The sequence below is a fragment of the Rhinolophus sinicus genome, chromosome 8 (genome assembly GCF_057876585.1).
Source record: "Rhinolophus sinicus isolate RSI-liver-muscle chromosome 8, RSI-T2T, whole genome shotgun sequence".
NCBI lineage: Eukaryota > Metazoa > Chordata > Mammalia > Chiroptera > Rhinolophidae > Rhinolophus > Rhinolophus sinicus.
The window spans coordinates 789218-795217 of NC_142508.1; the positions used below are offsets into that span (position 1 = coordinate 789218).

Below are 6000 nucleotides of genomic sequence, written 5' to 3' on the forward strand. Positions count from 1 at the left end.
GTGCAGGGCGTCTCCGTCCCCCGTCTGCAGATGACTAACGATCTCCCCTTTCTCACTCCTGAGGCCCAGGCCTGCCCATCCACACACCTTACAAACACAAGAACGAGCTGGGGTCCAAACACACACAGTGCCCGGGGTGCCCTGCCGGGGCTGGGGGCTCCCGCCACACTCCCCGCGCTGTGCGCCGCAGCCCGTGCGCACCGCTTGCCAACACCGAAACACAAGCCTGCTGTCCAGCTGATCAGCCACGCAGCGTCCCTTCGGCCATTACTCCACAGGCGAATTAAAACATGATTCTTTGCACTTCCATGTTTCCTAACCATCAAGTTCTTGACAGGAGAATTCTGGGTAAAATAAGCCTACATCACCCTTGCTAAGCTGCTGAGATTTTCCTTTCATTACCAAGGGGAAAAAAGCGCACAGATTTCCCAGCAAAACTGCCTTTACCAACTTCTATTCCTGTGTATCACTGAAAAGGTCCTAGAAAGGTCCCCTTCAGGTTCCCAAAGCAGCCTCTGGGTGACCTTCAAACACTCCCGTTATTCACTTTAGACTTTCTCTGGCCGATCTAACCATCTCTGCTTCTCTACTCCTTGGATCGTTAAAGTTTCTCTAAGAACACAGCCCCTTAAACCACACCCATACTCCTCCTCAACTGCATGGAGGCCAGTACGCAGACCAAAGCTCTAGCTACAAACATTCTTGCTCCAAAAAACGGTGTTAATTAAATGGAACCAGAATATCCTAGGACACCACTAAAGCCGTACAAATTTAACTCTCCACTCCCCCCCCCCAAAAAAAAAAAAGAAAGCTGCAGGCAGAAATGATCCCTAAGGGGTAAGGCAAAGAAAGAAGAGGCTACCACCCTCGGGTCAGCCCCTGGGGGAGGCGGGATGGGAGGCACCTGCCTCCGTTCATCACCTGCCTCCCTTCATCGACAGGGTGTGTGACTTCAGAGGTGCCGTTCCTCGGCCCAGGTAGCTCCCAGAAGCCTTAACTACACATTACGCAAAGGTGCAGCTACGTGTGACTCCCCACAAAGAGTCGGCTCCAAAAAGCCAAGTTTTATGCTCAGCTCAACTGGTACCTTTAAGTCACAAAACTGATTTTAGTAATTTTCTAAGGGGAATTTCTAAGTCATTACACACGCCTGGGTTCTTAAGGAAACTTCACGAGTACGACACATGTGCCAAACATGACTGTTAAAAACATCACCCTTCACGGCCTTACAGGTCTCCCCAAACTTCTCAAGTTGGGTGTGTGGGCTTGGACACCCCCATATTCTGAGGCCTTTGGCTACGCTGTATCCCAAATCTTGGTCACCCACACAAATAAGGTGTTACTGGACGTAACTGACCATCTTTCCACCACGAGAACTTTCTGAAGTATCTATCTAGAATCTAAGAAACCTTATTCTGCTTGCAGAAAAACTCAAAAAAAACTTTGCTCCTTTCTAATGCACGAGACTCCCCTGAAAATGGAGCTGAAAGGGGATAAAAAGTTCTTCCAGAACGCTTTTTCATTATTGTCTCCCCATAGGTTGTCACTCATTACACATTGTTTTAGGTAACATTAATTTGAGAGGTCGTATGTCCATTGAAGACATGCCCTATCTTTAGCTTAAGAGAACAGCAAATGAAAAAATAATCACTTCTATTGACCTAGAAAAGGAGCAAATTTAAGTAAAATGTTTTTTAAATGTTTAATTGATGTTGTGCCATCAAACTAATGTGCTGCACTACTATTTGCTTAATGGAATAGAAACAGGCAAGAAGTTTAAAAAGAAATGATAAACCTAGAGAAATGTCTCACTTGTCCTTTCATTCGCTGATGAATTCCCAGAACAAACACAGATGTGAACTGTCATTCCTTATCAGATCTACTTATATAGCCTCCTCTGACCCAACACTCTCAGTATTGCTGAGACAAACAAGGAAAGTTATTTCCTCCAGGACTCAAGATCCAGACCATTCTTTCAACTGGCAAGCGTCACCTAGGATCCAATTCAACCTGTATTTTCTGAGCACCCTGGGTCAGGGACAATGCTATGGGCACGAAGAAACACAAGTAAGATTCAAGGCGTACCCTGGAGGGACGCACAGGGTTGCCCAGCACGCACACACAAGGGAGACTATAAATGCCCCTGGTGGTAAAGGTCAGAGGGAAATTTTAAAGGGCACAAATCACACAATGCCCAAGGAAGTCACCCTGCCAAAGACAGCCAAGGCTTGCAACTGAGCTTCAAAAGCCTAAAACACAATAGCTAAGACATGGAAGCAATCTAGATGTCTATCGCTAAATGAGTAAAGATGTGGTACAAATACACAGCGGACTATTACTCAACCATAATAAAGAATGAAATCTTGCCGTTTGTGACATAAATGGACCTAGAGAGTATTATCTTAAGTGAAACAAGTCAAAGACAAACAGCCTGACTTCACTTATGTATAGAATCTAAAAAACAAATGAATAAACAGAAACAGACCCATAGATACAGAACTGATGGTTGGGGTGGGGGGACAAAAAGAACCCTAAAATACCTCGAGTATTTGTACGTACGAACAGTCCCACTGCATTACAATCATAAGCAATGGTGGCCGTCGTTTTTCATTTAGAAAGGACAAAAACTTCCTCACAAACTCTGGATAATGTAAAAACTTTAAGAGAAAACCAAGCTATGCCTAGGTAAGATATAGCCTTTGAAACAAGGATATAAAGGATATATCCTTGAAGGCTATAAAGACAGAACCTACTCTGCTTTGATGTATGATGCAAACCTTAGAAACGTAACTACTCTTTACTTTTTTTTTCAGGGTGCAGCTCACAGGGGCCCATGCAGGCACAGAACGGGCAGCCTTGGTGCTACCAGCACCGCGCTCCAACCAACTGAGGTAACCGGCCACTCCTTAACTACTTTTAAAGAAATCAATTTTCCCCACCTTAAAAATAAGGTTTTTTAAAATGTACTTCTTCCTTAGGTAGGATATTAAAATAAAAGCGCTCAACTGTAATTTTTTTAAAGTCCTCCTAAACATACAAAGTTTAGAAAAACCTTATAATCAAAATATAATAAAATCCTCACATTTTTACTACCTGACTTACCCAGCAAGTCATTTCTCCAAGTGGACCTTAAAATTGTCTTTTGTTTCTACATTATCATCTCTAGGACTATTATCTTCACCAACTTAGGTTTTCTTCTCATTTACCTCCCTTTTTTCGAGTTTCAAGTTCTCTCAAATTCTACTCATCAAAGAGAAACTACATTTGTTCAATCTTGTTCCTGAGCCCACTCGAATTCACTAATACGCCTGCAGTTACCAGCCTTTCACCAGCAGGTGGTGTCCCGGACAAATTTAAACCTAACCACTTTTAACACCATCCTAAATTCCAGAATCACTTCCAAGGAAATGAGAAGACAAAAAGAAATAAACTTTTTTCAATCGTTAGCCCCTCAACTCCAAGCACAAAGGCAGAGCATATCCACTGACTCCTTACTAGCAGACATGAGACGTGACGTGCTGCCAGCTGGGCCGCTGGCAAGCTCGGCGGCTGGGCTGACCTTTACCTCCAGCATGCAGGCAGGCACACTCAGTGTCTCCCAGTGGAAGAAAACCAGTCACACACACTAAGGTGACATGGTCAGGATTACACTGCAATCCCAAAACAGCTGAACTAAAAATACTGTGCCAAACTTGAAAGTGCTCTCTAAAATGGTAAAAATACACAGACCATCCCACCACAAACCTGGTTTTCGTGTTTGCTAGGATGTAAGCTGTCAGTGGTGGTGAACGGCACAATTGAATTTGCTTGAAACTCTCCAAAATCAGAGTTATTACAAGAGAAAATATTCTTGGTTGTCCCCTTGGTTCTCCCACTTAAAAATACTGGGCTTGCTCAGGGGAAAGGCATTGTGCGCGCTTAGCTGCAGGCCATGGGGCCTGAACCGCCAGTCCACAAACTTAGTCTTCAGCGTGTCACTCCAACTGTCCGCCCCGCCTGCCGGCCAGAAAGGCCTCCCAAGGCCGCCCCTTTCACACCCCAAACAAGCGTACGACACCGACACTCTGGAGGGTGCTGAACTCATGTCCCATTCTTACAGGCTCTTCAGTCCCCAACTTGCAGCACACTAGGCCTAGTCAGGCACATTTCAGACACCAACTTCTCAACCCCATTTGTCCTCCTGCTTCCTGCCAAGTCACCCACACCTACAAACCACTACACGAACCAATTTAGTCCCCAATTCAGACCGCGCATAACCCAAAACTCCACCGCTCGTCAGACAGGACGCAGCTCTTCACGCCACACGTCCTAACCCCACAGCAGCTGAGGGCTCGACTGGAAACACGGAAAGTCTGCAGTAGCCGCCCCAAGGAGCCGGCCCAGATTCCTCGCAGCCGTCACGAAGCGGCTCCCTAGTCACAACTATTAGAGTGAGTGCGATTAAAGATTATCAACGGCCAGCAAACAAGTTCAAATGGTTAAGAGTTTACTTTTCCCTTCTGGCCACTGAAGTCTAACCTTTCCACTAAATCAAATAAATGTCCTTAAAAGACCGTAGCCACACAAATCTTGTAACGAATCTACAACTGAAACGAAAACTGAGACCCGCACGGAGCGCCGCTCAGCGCCTCTCCCGGCGCTGCCGCCTCCGCCCCGCAGCTTCCGAGGGGAGTCGGGGCCACGTCTCCGCGCGTGACCGCGACAACCACACCACCTGGGAAGCCTTGCTCGGGACGACGGTGCCACGGGCACTTCTTGCATCCTTTCCGTACTCGGGAAAAGGGTAAGAACTTCAGTTACACAAACGGCGGTGCGCCCTGAAGTAAAACAAAGCAAGCGGCGTTTCAAGTGAAGCTGCAAGTCAGGGAACTGCGCTCAGCCGCCAACTTTGGAAAAATCTGCGGCGACTTCTGGACGCGCCCCGTCAACTCGGCGCCGCGAAGCACAGCTGCCTGTTCTGCCTCGGGCTTCACACGGCGCCGCGCCCGGCCTCTCACGCCGCCAAGTCCGCCTCTCACGCCGCAGGCCGGGCCGCCGGGAGCGACAGACGCCGGGCGCGCGCGGCCCGCGCCGGCCGGACCCGGGAAGGGGCCCGGGAGCGAGCCCGCCCGCCGCACCCCAACCGCCGGCGCGGGCCGCGGAGACCCCGGAGGAGGGGGCGGCAGGGAGACGCGCCCACGCCCCGCCCCACACCAGCCACGGGCCCCGGCGCCCGGCCTGGAGCCCCGGCCCCACACCAGGCCCAGGCCCCGGCCCCCGGCCCCCGGCCCCCGATCCCACACCAGGCCCTCGGCCCGACCCACACACGCGGCCGCCCGGGCGGCTCTCACCGAGGACACGGGACCGGCAGCGGGAAGGCGCGGCGGGGCGGCGGCCCGGTCTCCTCGGCTCCTGCGCGGCGGCGCTGCTGACGGCGGCGGCTCCTCGCGCTTTCCTTTCTCCTTTTCTCCAACAACAAACAGGAAGTGCGTAACGCGGCGGCGCGTCCACTTCCGCCCAGCCTGACGCCGCGCATGCGCCCCGCCCGCCCCCGCCTTCCCGAAGGTTCTGGGCAGCCGGGCCTCGCGCCGCCTGCGGAGCGCTGCTTCCGGCCGAGTCCCCGCCCCGGGAGCACAGGGACGGGCACGCGGTGTGGAGCCCGTCGCCTTAGTTGTCCTGCCCCGGCGTTAGGTTAGCGCGACTTGGATGTTCTGGCGCCTCCGCGCCTCCAGTGCCACCACGGGCTCCACGCGGGAGATCCGCGCGGCGCGTGCGGAGGTGTCGGACTGAACGACCCCTGACCCTGGACAGGTGGCGGCGCCCGGGCAGCGGCCCCCGGGTCCCGGGAGGTCGGAGTGTGGTTGGAGGCCTCCGCGCCGGAGGTCTCGGTGTGCGGCTGCTGCCCACGCGCCTGCTGCCGCCCTTCGCGACACCGAGCACGCGCGTCTGCGGCCTCAGCCCTTCCTGGAGGACATGCGGGGCCCGTTTGCCCTGCGCTGTGCGCGCGCAGCGCTGCCATGT

At 51.9% G+C, this 6000-nt stretch overlaps 1 protein-coding gene across 2 annotated transcripts in view; it reads right to left on the reverse strand.

The window, feature by feature from the left end:
- The window catches only part of DNAJB6 (DnaJ heat shock protein family (Hsp40) member B6), a 50902-nt gene extending 45387 nt beyond the window's left edge, over positions 1-5515 (reverse strand). The window contains exon 1 of one of the 2 annotated variants that reach the window (XM_074315030.2): positions 5331-5515. The gene's annotated coding sequence lies outside the window, so the exon portion shown is untranslated. Of the gene's footprint in view, positions 1-4714; positions 4813-5330 lie in introns of those variants that run through there. The other variant, XM_019742487.3, reaches the window with a different exon arrangement.
- Between the last annotated feature and the right edge of the window lie 485 nt (positions 5516-6000).